The following is a 24,461-nucleotide window of genomic DNA, read 5'->3' as shown; positions in this document are numbered from 1 at the left end:
CAGGCTAATGAGAGACCTTTTCTTAAAAAAAGAAAAAAAGAAAAAAAAAGTAGGCAGAGCCCAAGAAACAGCACCCGTGGTTGTCCCCGGCATACACACATGCACACCCTAAGTTCACTGTGAACTGCTCTCTGTGCCCAGCGTTTGCTGTATAGTCTCTCCCTGTAGGATTCAAATATTGAGACCTGACGTTATTCTCAGAACCCCTTGATCTTTCCCTCTCCTTATCACAGCCTGTGATATTTAGTTTGCTACCATCCTCCGCCAGATGAAATGTTTATATTGATTTAATATTCTCTTATTGGAAAAGGACGATGTGAAAGTTGAATTGTAACAAGAAAGCACTCTGTCATCATCGTTTAATCTTGCAGTTGCCTGTGTGATCACTGGCGATGACTTCATGCCTTTCATGTTCCCAGACACAGAGAACTAAAACTGAGACTCCATAGCCGACTGGGGTGCTCTTCCCTGGGGAAGACTGCTTACTGCTCCGGCATTCTTGAGTCTCCTCTAGTTCTGTCTCGGGTTGAGGCCCTCCCTTCCACGTTACCGTGTCTGTTGTTGTTGTTGTTGTTGTTGTTGTTGTTGTTTTTTGGCTCATGTTTAGGCAGCCGTGTTGATGAGACGTTGTGGGTGCAGCTTCTGACAACGAACCCCCTGTTCTCTGGCTCTTGTAGTCTTTCTGACCCCTCTTCTACAATGATTCCTTGGCCTTAGGTGAGGAAGATGTGTTGTAGATGTGTCTCAGTTGGTACTTACCCAATAAATACCAAATGGTCAGCCTAGACAGACAAGTAACATTATACCAGCAGAGCAGCTGTATTAGTGTGTTTAGGACTACACACACACACACACACACACAAAATGTAACACTTAAGGAAAAACAGACCATGAATTTGAAAGAGACCATGAAGGTTTAGGAGAGAGGAAAGGGAAAGAGGAAATTAGATTATAATCCCAAAACAGAAGTTTTTTTTTGTTTTTGTTTTGAAAAAAAAAAAAAAAACTAACTCAAGTTTTCTGACTGGGGACTACTACAGAATTTAAATATTTAGTCTCAATTTCATAACATTCACCCCTGTTAACTATACCTGCTAGCAATTAACCTGGCCATGTATTCCCTTGACCCAACAAGTTCACTGACAGTGTAAATATTAGCAGCAAACACTGCATGTGAACAGTGACTTGGATTTGGGATAGAAAATTACATATGCATCAATGTTGTAATGTCTGATTTTATTTTAGTCTTTCCCCCTTTTCCATTTTATCTTTGGAATTGTCTTTTCTCAATATGGACGTACCACAGGTTACTCCATCGTGTGTGTGTGTGTGTGTGTGTGTGTGTGTGTGTGTGTGTGTGTGTGGTGTGTTCATTATCTTTTGAGGCTCACTACACTTGGAAAAAAACGTAAGCTTGGTTTGAAATGCTTCTTCTTATTCCTGTAATGTTTTAGGCTAACTTGAATGCGATTGGTCACTGGTCAGGTGAGGTGCCTGCTTGGCCGATGGCAGGGGACTTAGGATAAGGAACGCACTCTTGGCTTGGGACAGACTGGCAGCATTTCCCGTTGGTATGTGCAGGGCTGCCGAGCCAGTTTTAAAAGAGCAGATTTATAAAAAATCCAGCTGTGAGTTTTCATTTTTTTTTTTTCCCTGTTAGAGCTGGAAGGCGGGGCCAAAACCAACCTCAAACTAGGCACTCCATTGATCAGGCTAGAGTGATGTGGGCCCGTCTCACAGACAACAGCTAAGCACAGAGGAAATATTAGCTGGCAGAGATAACGAAGAGGAAGCAGTGAGTGGCTGAGGAGCCATCTGTCAGCTTCTGGGCAGCAGCTCCCAAGACAGCAGAAAAGGAAATGAAGAAGAGAGAGGTTTTGTTCCACAGGCACAGCGCAGCCTAAGGACATTTTCCAAAGAAGTAAGTTTGTGTTCCTTAGCAAGAGAGCGGTGGGAAGACAGGTCGCTTCCTATCTGGGCTGCAAGATTTGTTGCGGGTGTACGAAGTTTGCTTCTCGGGTAGAACTGACCTGAGGAGAGCGTTCTTTTGACAAGAACTTGAGGCAGCGCCTGTGGTCCCATTATTCATTTTAAAGACATCTGAAGGCTGCAAAACGATCTACTTTATGTTTCAGATCTCAGATTACAGACATGGACTTCTGTCTTTCCAGCTTGTGTCCCTCCTTCCCATACCCCCTTTCTTCTTCCCTCCTCTCTTGCCTTGTTTTACCTTTTGGAACTGAGAATAAGATTTTTATCTTTCCAATACAGTTTAGTGCGGCAGGGGCTCACTTTCTAGATTCATGGGGCCGACAGAACATTCTGTATCGGTCTGCTCGTTGTACGAGCAGATCATTTAAACTTCCGACGGGCCTTCCGAATCATCCGGTTGATGTGACACTATTATTTGAAAGCAGCTGTTTCTGGGTCTTTAGGCAGAACACAAACTGCCTGGTGAAATAATCCTGCTGTATTCGTTTTCAGGCAAAGCTAGGCTGTGTGGTTCTGGATGGTTGATGGCTCTTATTCAGTGTCAGATGCCGTGTGTTTTATTAGGCGTGGATTTGTCTAATCTCCAGTGGGAGATTAAAACAGTGGCTTCAATAGCAAAGAAAAAGTGCTGAGGAGGAGTGTTGGAACCATTTTACTAAAGGGAAAAAGAAGGCATTTCCCTTTTAACCTACACGGGCAAAAAGGGACTTGAGTGTGAGCTGGCTTGCTAGTGTAAGCCAGGAGCGGCGGCACCGGCTGTAAACTGGTGGAGGCAGACACCACTCAGGGTTATGGCCCAATATGGATGTCAAGCTCTGTAGCATGTGTGGGAAAATGGCCACAGTCCAGCATCTGGAATCATTTATCTTCCGCCAGCTCCTAGAAGACAACTGTTTTATGCATTGTACAAAAATCCTCACTGACTAATTTCGTTTCTGTGGGGGATGGAGGCAGGCACGGTGCAGTGACGGATGGTGGGGACAGCTACGTGGGAGGGGGCTGTGCTGGTCTCTTTCTGGTTCCCTGACACCCATTAGGGTCCTGAGCACCTTGAATGAGGTGCTGCCTCTTCTGAAGCCACTTGGTTTCAACAGGACCCTTCCCACACACTTGGTAATGAACGCCACAGTAACGTCTGTTCTTGTTGGGGAAACTGGAAACCAAAGGTTTGCTCTCATTGTATCCTGCAGATACAAAAAAAAAAAAAAGAAAAGAAAAGAAAATCAAAGGAAGAAAATGCCAGTAGGCAGGGCTCCAGGGAAGCCAGACATAAGATGGAGATTAGAGACGGACGTATGATGTTCATTGGGAAATACTGGAACATTCTGTTGTTGATCTCTATATCTATGTCTGTATGAGGGCACATGTTTGGTTTTGTTTCAATAATTTTCTAATTCTTTGAAGGTTTCAATGTATATTGATTGATCTATCCCCCACCCAGCTTCCAAGGCCCCCACCCCCACACACACACATCCCACCCAGCTTCTTGTCCTCTTTTTATTTTTTGTTTTTATTGTTAATAACCCCATGTCCAGTTAGTGCTGCCCATGTGCACGTGGGTCTGTGAACATCACTGGGGGCAGGCAACCCAACAGGGGCCCTGTCCCCAAGGAGAGTGACCCTCCCTCCCCCAGTATCCCTCAACGGCCAGCGTTCCACCGATAAAGAAGGGGCCCTGGGCCCTTTCTGATCCACTTGGTTTCAACAGGACCCTTCCCACACATTTGGTAATGAACGCCACATTAATGTCTGTTCTTGTTGGTAAAACTAGAAACTAAAGGTTGGGTCTCACTATCTTTTGCCTGAGCTAAATTCCCATGTGCTGGGACATGCATGTCACCTGGAGGAACACATGGCTGATTTTTGTCCCCATTTTATCAGATTTCATAGGGACATTTAAAATTTGTTATGAAGACCAATGACATTCAGAAGCATTGGGTTTTTGTCATAATCACCGTGTTGCGCAGAAGACCGTTAACCCAGTGATAGTTGTGTTTCATGGCTTGCAAGCGGAGTAAGTGGGTCTAGCCATCCCTCCCAGAGAAGCTTCAGATGTCAGCAGGGTATCCTCGCATACCTCAAACTGTTAAATCGCCTTCATTTCCCTAGACTGAACTTCTCACGGTGCTGAAACACTGAACCACGCGAAAATCAAATTCAGTAATCGCATGTGGTATTGCTTTTGCTTATCGTTGCCTGCTCTTGCAGGGAGCCGCCTGATTTTTTCCCTCTATGTGGACTTTTCTTTCATTTACTCATCACACTTTCCAGCATTGTGAAAAACTAGCCATTTCTTCAATTAGCTTTGAAATTTTAGAAATTGGGTTAATATTGGTGCAACGTATTTTTAAACTTCCTAATATAGAGAAACTAGATAACAGTACCAATTAAGTTGACTAAAGTTCTTTGTCCATTTTACAGACCCAAATATACACTATTTAAAATATATACATATATATGTTTATCTTCAGGTAGATATATGTGTTATCTTTTTTAAATGTTTCAGTAAAAGTGGCTGTGTATAAATACAAAGCGTTGGAGGTAGCGGGCCTTAGTGTGCTGTTTGAAAGCATTTTCATTCAACGGATAAACAGGACGGCTGCTCACTAGTGCTACAGCAATCAGAAGTCAGGCCTCCCTGTGCCCACTGCCTGCACCGCTTGGATACCCATAGATCAGGGATGTCCTTCAGCCAGCACAGGGCACACAGCAGGCTGAGTTCAGGACGCCTGATGGCCCTGGGAGCCACCCACTCAACTGAGTGACCTTAGGCCGTCGCTGGGTCCTGCTTCTGTGCTGTGGGAATAAGAATGTGTGCCTGGGGTGGCCTTGAAGATCAAATGACAGTATCTGCATGGAAATGTTAAACCTCTTTCTCTCTGGAATATTCCTTTCCCCTGCTTTGTTTTAATAAATCCTACCCATTGCTCAAAGGCTTCGCTTCACCATCCAATCTCCTCAGAGGTATCATTCTTTCAGTGCTCTGGATCCCCTCCCAGAACTAGCCAGCTTTCTCCTCCATGTCCTCCCATCCTGCATCTGGCCCCATTGCAGACCTCCATGCCCTTCGTGTTCCAGTTCCGGGTTCTGAAAAGTATGTTAGGTTTTAGAGGGTTCTATTTCATTTTACTTGTACGTGTATATGTGTGTACTTGTGTGAGTTTATGCGTGCCACATGCATGCAGGAACCTGGGGAGTCCAGAAGAGGGCATCATATTCCCCTGGAACTGGAGTTAGAAACAGCTGTGAGCTACCGTGTGGGTGCTGGGAATTGAACCCAGGTCCTCTGGAAGAGCAGCCAGTGCTCATAACTGCTGAACCATCTCTCCAGCCCCTTCTCTCCTATGATTTAAAAAATCAATTTCTTTTTTTTTTCTGGTTTCTTTCTTTTCTTTTTTCAAGTCAAATCTAACAATCAATATCCCCAAACCCTGTTCTCTGCATCAGAATAGAGGAAGTTGGTGATGTGAGCACAACACCTGCAGCCAATCAAAGAAAAGACCATTTCCCACAAGCCAGCCAATCCCAATCTTTTTCCAGTTTAAGCAGCCAATCGGGCCTCTTCACGTTCCTGAAAAATGACCTAAATAAAGCACCAGAGCTCGGACAGCTTCCGGGGAAGCCAGACACCGAGGCGCAAATTAAAAAATCAATTTCTACGCTTCCTTCTTTCACACTTTGATTTTTGCTTCACTTTTGTATTTAAGTTGGTGGTTTTGTGTTAGCTTTGTCGTAAGTACTCTCCGCTTCTGGGTCTAGTCTCTAGTGTTTCTCCACTGTTACACTTTTTTCTATGTGCGTTCCCTCTGACCTTCCTGCTTTACTGATTCTTTGCCCCTTTTCACATTCCACCTCCTTTACCTTTTTAGTCATTAATACCCTTAGATTTAAAGGTCCTTTTAATTTTGAGAGTTTCATACATGTGTACTGTATTTACACCGTCTTCTCCTCTCCTTCTTCAAATCTTCCCATATCTTCCTTACTCCCTCTCAAATTCATGACCTGTTCTTCTTTAATTATTGTTACAGATGTTACAGATATGCACGTTTGTATCTGTGTGCGCACACATACACACACACAGGTGCATATAAATACAGCCTGATAATTCCGTTTGGTGTTACTTGTATTTGTATTTGTTGAAGGCTGATGATTTGGGATTAAATGACCTATCAGGGGGTTTGTGCCTGTAGAAGACTGATTCTCCTCTCTCAGGATCCATTCATTGCCTGTAGCTCTTCATGTAGAGGTAGGGCCTTGTGGGATTTCCTCATCCATGTTGGGATGTCAGCTGGTGTTGTCACCATTCAGATCTTGTTTAGATGACTCCATTTCATGGGTACAGCCTCACAGCAGACCTCCTGGTCCTCTGGAAGGCTCCTACAATCTTTCTGCTTACTCTTCTGGACTGTCCTCTGAGCCTTTAGGTGTAGGGGTTGTGTTGTAGTTGTATCCACTGTGGCTGGCCATCCCCACGGTCATTTCTTCTTTGTACGTTTCACCAGTTGTGAATTTCTGTAAGGGTTTCCATCTGCTGCCAAAAGAAGCTTCTCTGGTGAGGGCTGGAAGCTCCACTTGCTGTGAAGGTGAGGAGAAGTGTTTGGAATACAGTTAGAGATTATACCGACTAGGCAATAGTGGTACTTACACCTTCGGGGCAACCAACCTGTCCTCAAGTTCCAGAGCTACTTTAAAGATCAATGCTCTCTGAAACCTTCTTCCAACACAATTCCTTCACAGGATTACAGCCTTCTTCATTCATGACCCCTTAGTATGCATTTGAATCAAATCTTTATCTTACTCTTTCTTTCTTTATGCATCATCCATTACTTGGAATTCTTTATTGGTAAATCATCTGTTACTTGGTTATCTGGCACTCACTGTAGTTTCTTCTAACTACAGTGTTAATGATCAAGTTATGTTTGTTGGATAAATAAATAGAAAGTATCCCCTACCAGTTTTTTTTGTGGTATTTTGCCATTGCAAATACCACAATCCAGGTAACCATGTGTCTGGAACTGTTTGACCGTTATAATACCATATAGACCTTTAAGACAGGAAACCTGATATTCTAACAGAAAGATTTCAAAGCAGTCACTACTAGATAAAATGTTAACCTGCTGATCCTACCTCAGTCCTACTAATCACACTTCGATTTATTTTCATTTTGTACTAACTTACGTGTGTGCACACTTGTGTACATATACCTGTATGCCACATGAGTGCAGTGCCTGTGGAAGCCTGAAGAGAGTGTAGGATCCCCCGGAGCTGGGCTTACAGGTGTGAAGCTGGGGAAGGGTGCTGGGAAGTGAACTCTGGCCCTCTACAGTTATAGTTCAGGCCCTTAACTGCTGAGCCATCTCTCCAGCCAAGAGATGGAAAATCTTGCTGCTTCAAGGCCTCTCTCAAATGAGGTTACAACAGGAAAACCTGAATATACTTGCTAAATGACAAGGAAGAAACTGTGTAAATTATGGAGGCTTTCTATAACCTCACAATTAATCTTTTTTTAAACACAGAATAGCCAGCAGAGGTAAATCCGTTTTGCCATATGCGTCTGCATGTTGAATCAGGATGAATCACAGAGGGACTGGAAATAATCTCCCACCAAATCAGGGCTGTGCGGGTGCTCAGCCCTGAGCATACATACTATCTATCATCTTGCCTTGTGCTTAGCAAGTGGGGGTCCGCTGTCAGTTCTCAGGTGATACTTAGAATGCACCCCACTCTTCATACTGCCGCCCCCACACCCCACGTTCTCAGCCATGACACCAGACTGAAGAAGTGACAGCTGCAGAGCTTTTCCTCAATGTACATATCTCTCGCCCCAAAGATTCTGAAAATTATTTAATGATGTTTCTAGATGCTTCTGGTTAGATACATGTTCTGTGCGTTGCAGAGTAAATGATGTAATTCCTCTGTTTTCTGTTTAAATGATGAGCGAATACTCACTTAACAAATGATATAAACATGGTAATAAATACAGAAATAAATTCCCAAATGGATTAGAGGTAGGCAAACATTCTGTGCCAACAGTTGAGGGGTGTCGGGAGCAGGGCAGAGTGAGTCCTGAGAGAGTAACCCTATTGAAAACCTAAGTCTTAACAGTCAGGGAAATCTTTCATGAAGGAACCCTGTTTGTCCTCAGTAAGGCATCAGAAGTCTGAAGAGACACCTTCATGGCATCATGTTCTAGCTCACTCCCTCCAGGGCCTTCACACACGTGACAGGCAGCACAGGGCAGAGGCTGGCCACTGATCTGAGCTGGAACTGAGCTGAGCCTGTTTGGGGAACTAGAAGCCAGCTGCAGGCCGAGGGACTCAGAATCCCTGAACCGAGGAAGCCTTCGGGATGCTAAGCAGTAAGCTGCTACAGGCAGAGGAGAGCAGGGGTGCAGGCTGAGGGTGTGCAGTTGTCTTCTCAGGACACCTGTTCATCTCGCACCCAACAGCAAAGGGCAAGAAGTCCCACCAGAACTTCTTCCTTGAGATCTCTAGAACACAAAGTCCCCTGATGGCCTCGGCAAACCCAGTGCCATAGGCTTCTTGGGGCTAATGACTCTATCACCACCAGAAAACAATGGCTTAGGGAAATCTCTTGCGAGCCATTGTTCATCGGCACATGCTTATTATCCTGCATCCTAGACTGTCTGCACTGTCTGGCGCTGGGCCCAGCTGTGACTGCACTGGTACAGGACACACCTAGAGAACCCCAGCAAGCCGATGAAAGGCAATTGCTTAAATTAACCATAAATGACTCCACGGAAGAGCTCTGTGCTCTTTCTAGAGGCTCCCTGGCTGGTGTTCTTTGGGCTTTGCAAGTACTTGAATAAAACCACAAAAAGTTAAGCAGCAATACAATAGTCAGAGCTCAATTTAAATGAAAACAGTTGATTTATTTTATTTATTTGTTTGTTTGTTTGTTTGTTTGTTTGTTTGTTTTAGCTGATGATGAGACCTCACAGTAGATGACCCTTCTGTGCCAGGCTTTAGAGCAAAGAACAAGAAGAGACCTGTGTCTTTAGGGTTGACTGTTGATATGTCCTGCTTCATAGGTTTGTTTAAGCCAAGAGGGTGTGTTTCTCTTCTGTTCCCTCCACATCACCTTATTTTATCCAACTGTTACTCTTACCCCAAGTCCTCTGTCTCATTGCAGAGTATGCACAGTAATATTGTATATCTCATTTCAACGCGTGTTTATTGAGCACCTGCTGTGTACAGGGAACTGTGGAAAGGGAAGCAAGCCTGTGGAATCGCATCCATCCCCATCCCGGGGTCAGAGAGGGCCGTGACTCAGGAAAGAGTGACTTCTGTGCAGCTCCAAGGCTGGAGGCAATGCACAGATTTACATCTAATTGGAAGACCTGGAAAGGTTGATGTATGGTGTGATTTGGCCAAGAAGTATGAATCCATTTTAGCACAGGGAAAAGAAGAATATAGATACTACCAAACAAAAGACTTGCTTAGAAAAGCGCACAGACTTTAAAATGTTTGATGTGTTAAAAATTAAATGAGGGAGAGGGATGGGGCTACTGCAGTGGTTCTCAACCTTCCTGATGCTGCGACCCTTTCATACAGTTCCTTATGCTGTGGTGACCCCCGACTATAAAATTATTTTGTTGCCACTTTGCAACTGTAATTTTGCTATTGTTATAAATTGTAATGTAAATGTCTGACATGCAAGATTCCTGATATGCAACCCCTGTGAAAGGGCCATGCAATCCCCCCCAGGGGTCATGACCCACAGACTGAGAACATCTGAGCTACTGAGATGGCCCAGCAGTTACAAGCACTGGCTCTTCTTCCAGAGGACCACAGTTCAGTTCCCAGCACCCATATGGCTCACTACCATCTGTAACTCCAGTTCCAGGGGATCCAACGCCTTCTTCTGGCCTCCTTGGATAGTGCACATAGGTGAAGGCAAAACACTCATATACATAAGATAAAAATAAATAATTCAGGCTGGAGAGATCACTCAGAGGTTTAGAGCACTGACTGTTTGTTCTTCCAGAGGTCCTGAGTTCAATTCCCAGCCCCCACATGGTGGCTCACAACCATCTGTAATGAGATCTGGCACCCTCTTCTGTATACATAATAAGTAAATAAACCTTTAAAATAAATAAATAAATAAATAATTCTTTAGAGAAATAAATGGGTGGCCCCAGCATGCTGTTAGAAATATCACTGCATGGGAAATGGGACTTGAAGGGGAGACAGACTCAATTATTGTAAGTTCTGACATTATTTTACAAATTATGTGTAGAATACTGTGAATAGGTCCATTGCAATCTGTCCACCCATGCGACAACTATTAATATATGTGCCAAGGCCAATTGTAAGCTACTGTAACCCAAGAAATAATTCAACTAGTCAAATGAAGTTCCCTTCCCTCACGGAGCTCATGGGCCAGTGGGGAAAACAGCATCAGAACCGAGTAGAAAATGTTGACTTTGGCGCTGTGATGTACGACTCGATGGGCAGTGTATTTTGACTTAAGGGTAGCTTTTTTTTTACCCACTCAACAAGCACACACTGTATGTGGCATCACTGAGCGAGCGCTGCACTTACTGAGACATCCTGCACTCACTGATGGGAGAGGAGAGGACATTTGCCAACGTGTAAAGGTGTGTAAAGGTGTAAAGATTGCTTCTTAGATTGGAGAGGCTGAGGGAGCACAGAGACTGAGGGAGCACAGAGAGAGACTGAGGGAGCACAGAGACTGAGGGAGCACAGAGAGAGAATGAGGGAGCACAGAGACTGAGGGAGCACAGAGAGAGACTGAGGGAGCACAGAGAGAGACTGAGGGAGCACAGAGAGAGACTGAGGGAGCACAGAGACTGAGGGAGCACAGAGAATGAGGGAGCACAGAGACTGAGGGAGCACAGAGAGAGACTGAGGGAGCACAGAGAGAGAATGAGGGAGCACACGTACTTAACTCTGACAGCAGGCTCACTTCAGGCAAGCTTTATTGGGCTGACTGTCAAGAGGGATAGTCTTGGGGGTTTTGTTGTTCGTTTCTACAAGCCTTCCTCAACTGAGCTGACTTGGTTAGAAGCAAATAGTCGTCTTCTTCGATGACAGGTGATACCTAACCCTGTCTGTAATACTGAGCTATGAGGGTACCTCGTATGGGGTGTGCGTGCTGTAAATAGGCTCCGGGGTACTAAAGATACTAACCTCTCAGCACTAGGCGGGTTTAGCAGGACTTGGGTAACGAACATCTTCATCTGATGACCTCTCAGTAGAAACACAAAGTGCACCACATTGCATAAACTGTTGGAAGCATGCCGCAGGAGATGAGCTCATGATATGTGTGCCTGTATCACATGGTTCTTAGCACAGGGGACCTCACTACTGTAAGTGTACAGTCGTTTCCCTTACCCCACATCTTGTTACCGATCGTTAATCACAGTCAGAAATTATCAAATGGGAAATTCTGGAAATGACAGTTCATAAGTTCTAAGTTGGTTGCCAACCAAAGGAGTGTAATGGAGCCTCACACTGCCATGTGCCACCTCTGTGCCCCACTCCCTTTGGTACGTGACTCACCCCACTGTCTGTGGTATCCACATGGCGTTTGCTACCCACCTCCTAACAGTCATCTCGGTTATTGCAGCAGCCTTCACGGTATCTCAGAGCTTTCTGTAAGCATCCATCAAGAGCCTTAGGATGTAGCCAACGGTAATAGCTTGAGGACTTCTCCCCCCTCCTGTCAGCAACAAAGCTTAAACAGCATTTCCAACATCCTCATCTTTGCACATTAGTATACGTTCATGTTCACTGTCACTAATAGCTCAAGACACAGAGGCCAGAGCACATAAAACCGCACTTCACATTGTCTTCCCAAACTCTTTGAAATGAGCTCAACCCAACTTTTGCCTCATCCAGACCCGTTCTCATTATTTTTCCCTTGGAGAGGTGACTGTTAACCGGCTTTATCTCATCCTGCTTGGCTACTCATTCCTGATAATTAACATTCTTTCCCTCAAAACAACTCGGCAAGAATCTTAAGTCAATTATCGATTTTTCCGGGGGTTTGCTTAATGAAGAGCGTGTAGTGTTGCCCATGATGCTCTCCACCAGGTCCATGTAGGTTTTCCTATGGTATGATGAGTGGCAGTGTTGAAAACAGATACAGGGAAGATTGCTGTTCCACACAGCAGCCCTCCACCCCATACAGTTCCCTCTTGCCTTCAGAAACCACCAACAGGACTTAGCATAGCATCCCTTATTAAATTCTGGCCAAAATAATTTGGTTTTGCAAAAAATGTTTAAATAAAATGTACAAAATAAAAGTACCAGCGTGTCCAATTCATTCCTCTGCACCCTGATTTGTAGACCTTTGTTGCCCCAGTCTGTATCTGTATTATGTGTTTCTTAATAACAGTAGATACGCCAGGTGCTTCTCATCTGCCAACCACAGTATACTTCACCCACAGCGTTCTCACGGCCACATTTCACAAATGAGAAACTGAGGCTATGTGAGGCTTACTAACCTGGCAAGATGGCAGCGCTTGTGAAAAACTGATAGTTTACACAGATCTTTGTAACCTTGCCTATCTCGGTTCCCCTCCTCCATAGTCTCTACCCCCGTGACTGAAGAGCTGTGCTCTAGCGCTGAGGAGAGGCTCAGTCCATGCAGCACCCGCCACCCAAGTGTGAGGACCTGAGTGTGAATCCCCAGGACCCGTGTGAAAGCTGGACATGGCCACGTGTGTCTGCCATCCTGGTGCTCCTGTGGTGACATAGGAGGTGGGACAGGAGAATTCCCAGAAGCTCACAGGCCAGCTGGCCTGTGGAGAACAAGAGGCCCTGCCTCAAACAAGGTGGCCAGAGGGATCAACACCTGAGATTGCCCTCTGACCTCCACATGCACGCACGGCACTCATACACTTACGTACGTGCACGCGTGCACACACACACACACACACGCACACACACACACACACACACACACACACACACCCTGTTGTCCTCTGACCTCCACATGCACGCATGGCACTCATACACTTACGCGCGTGCACGCGTGCGCACACACACACACACACACACACACACACACACACACACACGCACACACACCCTGTGCCCTGAGAGACGATGACTTTCGAACTCTCAAACACTGTTATGAACCTTCTGTGGGTGCTGACGGCTGGCAGCTCTGGGACATCTGGTTTGTGTCCCTGACACAAAGCTGGTTGCTATGGGATCCTTCACATAGGAAAATACTGGTCAGCTCCAGGTGGCTGGAACACCAGGCAGGCTCACTAGGAATTAGATGAACACAAGCAGTGATTTAGAGAGAAAAACCATGTTAAGAAGCTGAGAAAGAAGGCTAGAGAGGCTCATATCGTGTGTGGGAGTGGGGGCGGCTGCCAGACTTTTTGGGTTTTGTTTTGTTTTGAACTGTTTGGGACAGAGGGTGTTGTTTTGTTTCAGTCATGCTGGGAATTGAACACAGCACCTCACGCTTGCTAGGCAGGAGCTCGACCACTGTGCCCTCACTGGTGTTTCGACTGCCGTAGAATTTCAAAAGCTGAGTTGCAGAGGGCTGAGAAAGTCTGAAGGTGAAAGAAAAGGTTGATAAAAATGGCATTCTTTCCTTCGAAGGGGAAATATACGTCGCATTAGAATAGGTGGAAATGTTGCCCCTTTATGGCATATCCAAAGTGGCAGCAGAATTAAACATTTTAATTCTGAAGTCATTGATTTGAGTCATCTCCTTAGTCCAAATTTATTCTCATTGAGGATGATTACATCCAGATAATGCTTGCTTCCAGTAAGACGGGAAGAACAAAGGAAAATAAATAGAAGAGTTTCCTCCAATCTCATAAAAGTTCTGACAGAAGAAGTAAAAAAAAAAAAGCATGGGAAAATATGAGGGCTTTTTGTTTTGTTTAAGTTTTTCCTTGAAGTCCCTGTGAGATTGCAGCTCATATGAAGCACGGGTATGTGTATGTGTTTATACAAGGGAGGGGTGTCCCAACAGAGAAGTGCCCATCAAAGCTTCTGAAACCACGGTCATTTTTCAGAATGACTAATAGCATATATAATCTCCTTTCTAAAAAGCGGTTTATCATTCATTTTTTACGTTGAAAAAAAAATCCGTTTTCACTCTCTCCAAAGTGAGAAACATATCCGGGGGCTGAGAACCAAGTGTCTTTTCCTTTTAATTCTTCACTGTGTCTCCGATATTTTCCCTGATGGTAACAGAGCGCCAGAGCATTTCAGAGTTTGCTATTAACAAACGTGGTTGTTTAATAGCAAGTCCCTATGAAAGCAAACTTTTCACTTCATGGCAAATATCCTAAAATATGATGTCTAAACACGGATCTACTTTCAAACTCAGATGCCAATTAACCTAGCATAAGCGGGTCTACATTTACAAGGAACACAATAAGAGACTTTTTAAAACTCAGAATATTTTTTGAAAGTCAAAGCTACACATAGGGAATTGAGATGGCTCAGTGGTTAGAGCACTGTCTGTTGCAGAGGACCCGGGTTCAGTTCCCAGCACCCACAAAGCAGCTCACAACCGTCTACAACTCCAATCCAGGGGATCCAATGCCTTCATATGTCCTCCTCAGACACTGCATGATGCAGTGCACATATTACATGGAGGCAAAACACCTATACATGAAATACGTGAATAAACCTAAAAAATGAGAATAAAAAAGATTCACTTTAATCAAGCGAATTTAAAAGCAGAATATTTCCAAAATAAAATATTAACCATTTCTCCATATTTAAATTCAGATTTGTTTGCAAAATTGCTCTAAGTACTTAAGTAAATATCTGGTTTTAAAAGGGAAATGTCAGTGGTCCAGACATCGTAAATAAAGATGTTTTTATTAGACACGGGCTGTGTCCATGCTCCATTGCTGTGGCTTTTCTGCTGTGTGAAGGCCACTAGTTGTTAAGTCCACACTCATTCCTACTCAGCCAGAACTATTTCTGTCTCTTTCCACGGGTACGTGAAAATCAGCTCTAACAATCCTTGAGGTCCCTGGGATCACTCTGAACTAGTAACTAATAGAAAAACAACACAGAAACCTTGGCTTTAAAAGAACATTTTTGCCTAAGCTACCAAGAGGGGGAAATGCATAATCCGATTACATTCTGTTATCAGTACCATTTGAAGTCCTGACTGCCTTGATAATCACCATGGAGCCATGCAGGACTAGCTGGCAGATAACAAAGCTTAATTAATAGTGTAGGTGACTGGATTGACCTCCTGTCTTTTTCACTGGTCCATGTACTTTCTCTTCCCTGTCCCCCAGTCACAAGAGCTCTGTTTTGTTCTCTTGCTGAAAATACTGTGTACCAGCCAACAACTACAAGAGGCTGTGTGGGAGAGGGAAGACTTGGGGGCTCAGGATGATTTGGGTTTGAATCCCGAGACCGTTGTTGGTTGTGCGCACGCTTTCCTACGTCTCTGAGTCTTGGATCGCTCACCTCTGAAGCGGTGTTGGTCAAGTTTTTTTTTTTTGTTTTTTTTTTTGTTTTTTTTGGTTTTTCGAGACAGGGTTTCTCTGGGGAGCTTTGCGCCTTTCCTGGAACTCGCTTTGGAGACCAGGCTGGCCTCGAACTCACAGAGATCCGCCTGGCTCTGCCTCCCGAGTGCTGGGATTAAAGGCGTGCGCCACCACCGCCCGGCTTGGTCAAGTTAACCTCAGGGTGTCATCAGGGCAAGAAGCCACACGAGGGACTTTAGCTGGGTGGCCAATCGCACACTCCGGTTTGATGGTTTTCAAATGTTCCCTGCCCTCACCTCCATAAAAACTCTTAAGGATTTCACTCCAACAGGAAACCCAGTGTTCTCCTGCATAACCTTCTGGAAAGCTCCAAGACCTTTGGAAAATGTTGCTTAGTGATTCCACTTTTACTCCTCGTTTTTTGTCAATAGCAAGTTCTATTTTTAGCAGAATTTGATAAGCCCATCTTTATAGGTGGCATTTCTCCACTCCATACACATACACACACAGAGAAATTATATCAACAACTTTTGGTGTGTTTTTAATCTATTTATAGTCTAGCGTCTTCAGAAGAATTTGGAAGAGTTCACAGTTATAGGCAAAGGCTGGAAACAGAAATGCTTGTCTCAAGTGTCAACATCCCTAATGCAAGACCTGGGCGGCCTCATTTAACCTCCCTGGGCCTCAGCCTCTTCCTCCTCATGGTGGGGATGGTGAAATGAGCCATTCTGCATAAAGCATCAGGCACTGTGACTCACCTGTTGCATCAACAGTAGCCATGCAGATTTTCTTAACCAGAATATTTGAACACTATATAGCAAGAAATTTTTTTTAATAAAAATAGCGCTTTTTATAAACCTTTGTATGTGAGCTTTATAAACCCTTCTCATATGATTTATGCTAAAGAGAACATTCCAGAATATGCCTTTGGGGAAAAATTACGGAATACGGAACACTGTGTTACCAAGATATATCTTTAGCTCCCAAATAGCTTATTCCCTGTTTAGTAAATACTACAATTATAGCAAGTGTTTATCTCCAGTAAAACCACAAAATACCTAAAGCCTTTGCATGCCGTAGAACTTTTTTCCTTTTCGGTGACAATGTTGGGTGAGTTGCTGCCACGTTTAACCATGTGCTGTGTGCCTCACACTGGTCAAGTGCTGTGGGAACTGCTAATAAACAGACACTGTGTTTCCTGGCTGCCTGTGAGTCCACTTCAGGGAAAGCCAGCCACGGCTGCTCGCACCAGGCCAGACTGCACAGCTGCTCTGTAGGCTGGTGCAGTCGGAGGCCATTTACTTACCCAGACATGCTGTCTTAGATCTGCCTTAGAGTAACAGAATGACTCAACAGTATGGCTTTACTCAGGCTCCGCGTTTGGCAACCCGCCTTCACGCTCACTTTCATTAGAATCGGATCACAAAACGGGGAGAGATTGGAAATGTTACATTTGATCCCCAAATTTAGAGAGAATGCACTGGGACTGGTGTGAGGGACCAAGAGGCAGCAGCTGAGCCTGTGGCTTTGTGGAGAGGCAGGCTTAGCCTGCTAGGTCAGAGACCACACTGTGAAGTCATTGTCAACCACGGGGATCAAGGATCGTCAACGAAAGTTTCCAAGCAATGCAAGAGTCAGATAAACCTCAACATTCCATGATATTCCCTGACATTCGCAGGGCTTTTCTTGATAGGGTTAGCGTGTGTGTAACCATTGTCTACCCTCAGACAGCCAGGACCAAAGTCCAGGCTCATGTTCTCTGGAGTCCTGTGCCGCCGTCCCAGGGACGTGGGCTTCTCTCTATGTCAGCATCGTGTTTCATCGTGCAAATCACAAGATTCTCAGTGCATCTGAAAGACTGTCAAAGAGGCTTCCTCTTCCTGGGAAGAAGGTTCAAGGTTGGGAAGGGTCAAGTTTTGCCGACAAAGTCACCCAGCTGGCAAGCCACTCTGCAGAGTGGCTTCATTATGCCCCTCTCAAGCCACCTGTGAGAGAATAACCTGCCCTGGAAAAGCCCCTGCACTCCGCAAGCTCATTCTTTCCCTTCGTTTCCTGACCTTATAACAACAACAACAACAACCCTGAGAGCTTTATAAATGTGTTGGTAACAAGAGATAGATTAGGACCAATGAAAGCATCTTTACAAAGTACATTTAAATCATTTTAGAATCAGTTTGCTTATGGTCTAGCAACCTTTTGCGGCCGAATCATCAGAACTCTCTCAAGAAAAGTACACTTAGAAAGATGGCTATAATTTTTGGTTCAGTTTCACTTTAGGAACTGTTTATGATGTAACTTATCAAATATAATTACATCTTGTAAATTGTTTACCAAATTCCAAAGCCTTTTTTTTTAATTGAAATTTGAGTAGCACAATGAATTGGAATGGACCTGAGGGGTGTGCTTTTGTTTTTTCTTTTATCAAATAACTTCTTTTTTCATGGTTGTGTCATTTCTAGTGAGCACATGGAGACTGCGTGTACTGTCCCAGTCCCGAGTCCACTGGTCCATCACAGTGGCAGTGCCGAAAGCTGCATACTTAAAAACATTTGGGGTGCTGCCGTCACCCTGGCTTCAGTAACTCTTTAGACTACATTGTATGCAAACCACATTCAGGTTATAAAATCATCATCACCATCATCCTCATCATCATCCCAAGCCGGTGCTCACCACCCAGGGTGGAACTTTAGCCACATAGGAATTCCTTCACTCTCCACCGTCACAGTATTCCTTACACAATGGGAAGATTGTTTTCTCCCAAGGAGCATTGGGAAGCCAAATTCTAAAATAACAAGAAGTCTAAGGTCAGATGGCAAGCTGTCATTTTTACAACAGCATTTAAAGAGTTAGAGTGGGTCGAAGCTGAAAGCTGCCAGGTGTCATATTTCATCCAGGCACCCCTACTCATCACTTGCCAAAATCTGGGGTCGAGTTTTGGTGGGTCGAACAAGGGGGAGCTGAGCAGAACCCTGAATCCCGGAAGATCAGCTTGAAAAAGACATCACAGTTTCTGACTTAAGAAACCTACACTAAGCATATGATTTTTTATTTCTTTTTCATTTACTAATTTTTTGCTCTGAGAAATAGCTAGAATAGGCATTTATTTATTTATCTGTTTGTTTGTTTGTTTGTTTGTTTGAGGTATAGTCTCACTATGTAGCCTTAGCAGGTCTAGAACTCACTGTATAGACCAGGCTGGCCTGGAACTCACAGAACTCTACCTGCCTCTGCCTTCCAAATGCCGGGACTAAAGGTACATGCCACCATGTCCAGCTAAGTATCAACTTTAAAGGACGCACTTACATTGGCGATTCCTGCTTAGGTATACTGTACCTGCTGTTGATGTGAGGAACACACTAAAGGAGTTAAAATCCTGGTGTGTAACTCTATCTTATGGTTTTATGGCACATCAAGCTATGTGCCTATGGCATTCTTTCTTTTATTTTTTTAATAATTTTAAAAAATTATTTTTACACCCCGCCACAGCCTACCCACCACCCTTCCCTCTCAGTCCCTCTCCCCCATTCCTCTCACACACCCCAACCCCCTCCTCTTCCATCTCCATCCTGGAAGGGGCAAGTCCCCCATGAATATCAGTAAAACATGGCATATCAAGTTGCAGAAAGACCAAACACTTCCCCATGTACTAAGACTGGCTGGGCAAGGTGACCCAGTATGAGGAGTAGGGTCCCAAGAGCCAGTAAAAGAGTTGGAGACAGCCCTTGTTCCTGCTGTTAGGGGTCCTGTGAGAAGACCAAGTTATTTCTTAAAAAAAGGAAACTTCAAGAAATGGAACCTGTTTGACAAAAGAGAGGCAGGAGGGCTCAACAGAGGTGTCCCACGCCTTCAATCCCAGGACTCAGGGAGTTCAAGGCCAGCCTGGGCAACACAGAGAAACCCTGTCTCAAAAAACCGAGAGAGAGAGAGAGAGAGAGAGAGAGAGAGAGAGAGAGAGAGAGAGAGAGAGAGAGAGAGAGAGAGAAGGAGGAGGAATACAAGGCCTGAGAATCTTTGGCTCATACCTGACAGACACTGCCTGTCCCAATAAAAAGGAATGATTAAAAAGAAATACCAAGTGTTCCTGGGAGTCTTAAGGCCAGAACTTGAGTTTAGAAGGAAAATAAATGCAAACATACAGAGGGTTTTGTGGGAATTTTATTAAGGGAAAGCGTCTGACAATTGTCATTTTCATGGACATGGATCCTGACGGGCACAAGAGTTTTCTTCATGAGGAGACTAGGGTAGGGAAACCTGAGCCACCTAGTCAACGGCCCCTTCGGGGGTTTGCCCTTAAAGTCTTGAAAATCCCCGGTTGCTTCTTAAATATGTTTAATTCTCTAAAACTGAGCAGCGCTAAAGCAAACCTCTTAGGTCAACCGAAATAGTCGTTTAAGGGGAAAACATTGAAGCCTTTTCAAAAGCAGCCATTCGACAATCTAGCTTGGTGTGGTGCCTGTTGAAAGTTGGGTACCTTCCATGGAGACCAAAATGAACACAAGAGACAAAAGAGTGTTTGAGTAAGTTTAGAGTGAGGTGTGTGTGTGTGTGTGTGTGTGTGTGTGTGTGTGTGTGTGTGTGTGTATACACAGCAGATAAACATGCCCAGAAATTTTCTGCAGACCTTACTATTCATTTTTGTTTTCTCTGTGCATATTCTATATAACTTACCCACTCTCGGTATTCCCCCAAATGCTGGCTATATTCCTACAGTTTTCCAGACGTACCACTGGGGATCCAGCATCAAACAGGGCAGAGTTCTCTGTTCTCAAAAGTGGTCACGATCTTTAACAACTACAAATGTGCCTCCCACTCACCCTGAGGTGGGAAAGTCTTCACATCTGGACACACTAAGCGCTTGCCGCCTCCGCATGTAGCCTCTGAGGTCTCTGGAACATCTGGGGAAGGAGAGCAGGTGGGGGTCACTGGCCGAGTCACCCACAAGCCTTGGGTGAATTCCCTCTCACAGCCTAACCACAAAGGATTCTGGGAACTCACAGTCCACTGCATGTTTATCAGCCTGCAATTGTTAAATGACCTTTCTGTGTCAGTCACAATGTTCTTTAAGTTTTAACTTACTTTTGTTTTTACAAAAGGAAGTTTAGCAGCAAGTCTGGAAGACAGGAAGTGACTCAGTGGCCTGGGAGTCAGGTGTGGGCAGTGAGGAGTGAGCTATAGGTCTGAAAACGTGTCCCTATGGGGGAGAGAACAGGGTTGGAATGTCAGAAATGACGATGACGTCAGCCCCAGGGTTACTCCTCCACTTTCCCAGGACAGTCATCCCTGTGTGTCACAGAAGCTGCTGTGACACAAGGAGGCGTTTGTACAGCCTGAGGGAATGGTGCAGACGCTTCAAGTGCCTTCTCAGGAAGGTTCTGACAGAAGCAGTGTGGTGGACTCCTGAGCCTTTGCTAATAGAAGCCATCATGCACAGATGAATTTTAAAAACATACAACATGGTATATGTGTGTACTGTTAATCATTTCAAATATCCTAAATTGGATGCCACTATAATCACTTTATGAAATAAGTACCAATATGGAATACATATTAATAATATATAGCTTAGATTGTAAATAGAAATCATACTTGCCAAAAGGAGAGGATCTTTGTAATGTTTAAGAGGTCATGTGCATTCTGGAAGCAGAGGCAGGAGGATGCAGGTTTGAGGCAAGCCTGAGATACATAGTGAGTTCAAGGCCAGCCTGGGCTGCACAGCAAGCCCCCGTGTCAAAAATACCAAAGTTGAATTCAATTAAAAAATGGGAGAGTCCATTATACCATTGTACTAAGGAGGAGGAGGAGATCCCTGAAATAACTCATCTTAGCTACATCAGCCAGTTACGGGATATGTTCTTCTGGTTCTATGCCTGGCTGGTCTAGCCAGAGCCTCCTGCTAGACAAGGATTCTGCCATTGAGCCACATCCCCAGCCACATGGAACATTTTCACCGTGTGTTTATAATCTCCAAGGGTGTGTAAGAAAAGATCTGGAAATTTCCAACAGAAGATAATAGGCAGTTGGTATTTCAGAATGACTTGTGTGCTGTTTCTTTAGGGCTGGATGGTTCCGTCCTCGTCTGAAAGGCTCCGTTGGTAATGGGGGTGGGGGATGGGGTCGGTGGAACCTACTCTACCTTACGCTGCAGTCGCCCTGAGGAACCCCTTCATCAGACAGTGCATGCTTCTTTGGGCTCCCAACAGAATCTTCCTTCTCGAGGCTCTGATGTTTCTTTTTAATGTGAATGAAAACAATGGGGAGAGGAAGTGTGGAGGATTGGAATCTCGGCAGAGGCCCCGCAGGTCACTGGGGACCAGTGAGGTTCCTTTTTGCTCTTGGTGGCCGGAAGCCGGAGAGAGAATGATCATCTGTTCCCTGCTCTATGTCCGTCAGAACCTCCGTGCTGGAAGCCTCCTCAGTCTTCCCGAAAACATTAACCAAGCCCCTCTGGGGTGCTTAGCACTGGGATGATGCAGAGGCGGACGGCTGTGGAGGGACTATGAAAGTGGAGTAAACCAAAAATTCTAGTGCTGGGGTAAGTGGGGTGGAAGGACCAGGACGTTGAGGGAGGGAACCGTCCATCCTCGGGTGGCAGGAGAGGGAGACACACAGACGTCGCGCTAAGAGCTGAGGTTTGAGGAGGTAGTGAAGGGAAAATGGATGAGAACTGGCTGGTTGGATGGAGTGGGACAAGGTCATCCTGGATGGAAAAGAACATCCAGAAGACGATGGGCGTGGGGTTGGAGGCGGTTCAGAGAACCCCGCTTGTTTGGCGCCCCCAGCATGCGGGCCTTGGAAGTGGGAGGTGCAGGGTGACCTCACTGAGACCTGTGCTCAGGGATTCCATGATGTCTGGAGGAGCACGGGTTTTTACTTTGAAGAGATTGGAGAATCATGGATACTAAACAAGATTCAGGGTGTCCCCGCAGTCATCACTTTGCACGGGGTTGGTGGGATTCTCGAGTAAAATTCGCCGGAGACATCCTGTGTTCCAAGGAAATATGTTGAAGAATGTCTTTGTTTGCCTGCCAGCTCTTTATGTTGCTGAGCAGAGATTCTGCATTCATCCTGTGGTCTTGCGCTTAGCTGACCTCTGCTGTCCCTAGGCCGTGTGTCTCTTGGTTGTTTAGAGCTGAGCCCTTGGGTCTCACTATGGCGTTAGAATTCATGTGGTATACAGTGGGGGCAGTTATAAAAAAAAATGAACAAAGAGATCTCTCTAAAGATTTTTTTTTTCTTTTAAAATTGCATGTGAGCTTCTTCAGGGAGGCAGAATGCCCAGGAGTCTTTAGAAACTGCAGAATCATACCTCTCCCTAGAGCATCAATTTACTCATACTTGAAGGAGAGCTTTTGGTATTTAAAAAAAAAGTATGAACACATTACATTCATTCATTGAGGGTACTTTTTCTTTCTGCTGTTCAGGTATTTAAGTGGGAAAGGGGAAAAAACAAGATTCATTTCAGGGAAAAATAATGGCTTCAGGGTTTTTTGTTTTTTTTGTTTTTTTTTGAAATTTATTTATTTATTATGTGTGTTGGTGTTTTGCCTGCATATCTGTCTGTATGTCTGTGTGAGAGTGTCAGATCCCTGGAGCTGGAGTTACAGACAGTTGTGAGCTGTCGCGTGGGTGTTGGGACTTGAACCCGGGTCCTTTGGAAGAGCAGCCAATGCTCTTAACCGTTAAGCCATCACTCCAGCCCAGGCTTCAGGTTTTTAAATGTAGGTCAATATAGAAAATTCGTTCTGTTCAGCAATTGAAAACACAAGATGAAGTCAAATTCCTGTATCCAAGACAGGATTGCAGGGTGAGCTAACTGTCTGTTTTTTCCTGGGCTCCTCACACCCTCACAGCTTCACGGTCAAGTACAAGTGATGAGGTGCACATGTGCACAGAAGATCTGAGGCTTGGGTTGCGGAGCCCTTTGCTTGGGGAGCTCCACAGTGTGACTGCCACCTTTTTTCCACGGTGTCTTTTGGTTTGCGGTTGTTGTCAAGGCTGTTGTCCATAATCTATACTTGTCTTCTCTCCTGGCTCCGTCATTTTTCTCTTTCTAGAGATTAACAAAAGTCACCTACAACGTTGTCGTCATCATCCTCAGCCATGCCCATGTACAAGCTCAATTTTTCCTTTGTGACTGGCAGTACCACAAACCTACATTGAGCCCCCGCCCTCTCCATATCCACCGTGCTCACATTTTCAGTCTAATTAAATAGGTGGAAGTCCTGGTCACAGAAATCAAGTGATAATTCAAGGTTCCAAGGAGGCTTCTTGGAAGAAGTGTCTGGTGAGCTGCACCCCCTTGAGAAAGGCAAGGCCTTATTTAAGCCGAGTACAAAGAACGGTGCTAGAGGCAGACACAGCTAGTTCAGGGGCCCCAGTCAGCTCACCCCAGTATATTACCCAGTTTCTCTCTCTCGCTGAGAACCCAAGTCGTCATAGTTGAACAGGATTCTGTCTCAAGGAATGGAAGGCACTGCTGTCATTATTGACATTTCCTATCCCCGCTCGCCATCATGGCCAATTGGTTGATTGCCTCTGGGGTACAAATGAGGCCATCACAGTTAGTTAGGGTTCCTCTCGGGCATATCCAGGGAGTTTTGGTGTGTTCACACTGAATCCAGCCTCCGATCTACTCGGGAGGAGCCCTGACCTTTGTCTCACCACACAACGAGCCTCAGTCTCCTAGGACCAGGCTCTATACCACATCGGTCTCCCCAGCACTCTTCCAAAGCCACCTCTGGAAGGCCCCTAAACCGCATGAGATTTCATGCCATTGATTGTTATTGATTAGGCCTGGGACCTGGCACACTGCCGAACTTCAGCCCCGGAAACAGGTGCATCAGGCTTCTCAAGTGAAGTACAACAGAAAGCTATGGCGCCCAGATTGTGCCCCCGCCCCCGCCCCGCAGCCTCCTCGAGTCAGACCAGGTAAGGAGAAGGAAGGCAAAGGAGACTTTCCAAGGAGAAGAGGGTTCCATGGCCAGAGACCTCTTAGAGT

General features: G+C 45.0%; 1 protein-coding gene across 6 annotated transcripts in view; it reads left to right on the top strand.

Moving 5' to 3' along the window:
• Stard13 (StAR related lipid transfer domain containing 13) overlaps positions 1 to 24,461 on the top strand; it is a 394,637-nt gene that overhangs the window by 292,412 nt on the left and 77,764 nt on the right. Inside the window, exon 1 of one of the 6 annotated variants that reach the window (XM_052754627.1) lies at positions 1,901 to 1,921. The exons of the other annotated variants lie outside the window; for them this stretch is intronic. The gene's annotated coding sequence lies outside the window, so the exon portion shown is untranslated. Of the gene's footprint in view, positions 1 to 1,900; positions 1,922 to 24,461 lie in introns of those variants that run through there. 6 annotated transcript variants of the gene reach the window in all.

Source organism: Peromyscus californicus, unplaced genomic scaffold, assembly GCF_007827085.1.
Source record: "Peromyscus californicus insignis strain IS unplaced genomic scaffold, ASM782708v3 Scaffold_2__1_contigs__length_46816999, whole genome shotgun sequence".
In the NCBI taxonomy this organism is placed as follows: Eukaryota; Metazoa; Chordata; class Mammalia; order Rodentia; family Cricetidae; genus Peromyscus; species Peromyscus californicus.
The sequence above is the reverse complement of the archived record's forward strand: the minus strand, read 5'-3'. Positions and strand labels throughout refer to the sequence as shown.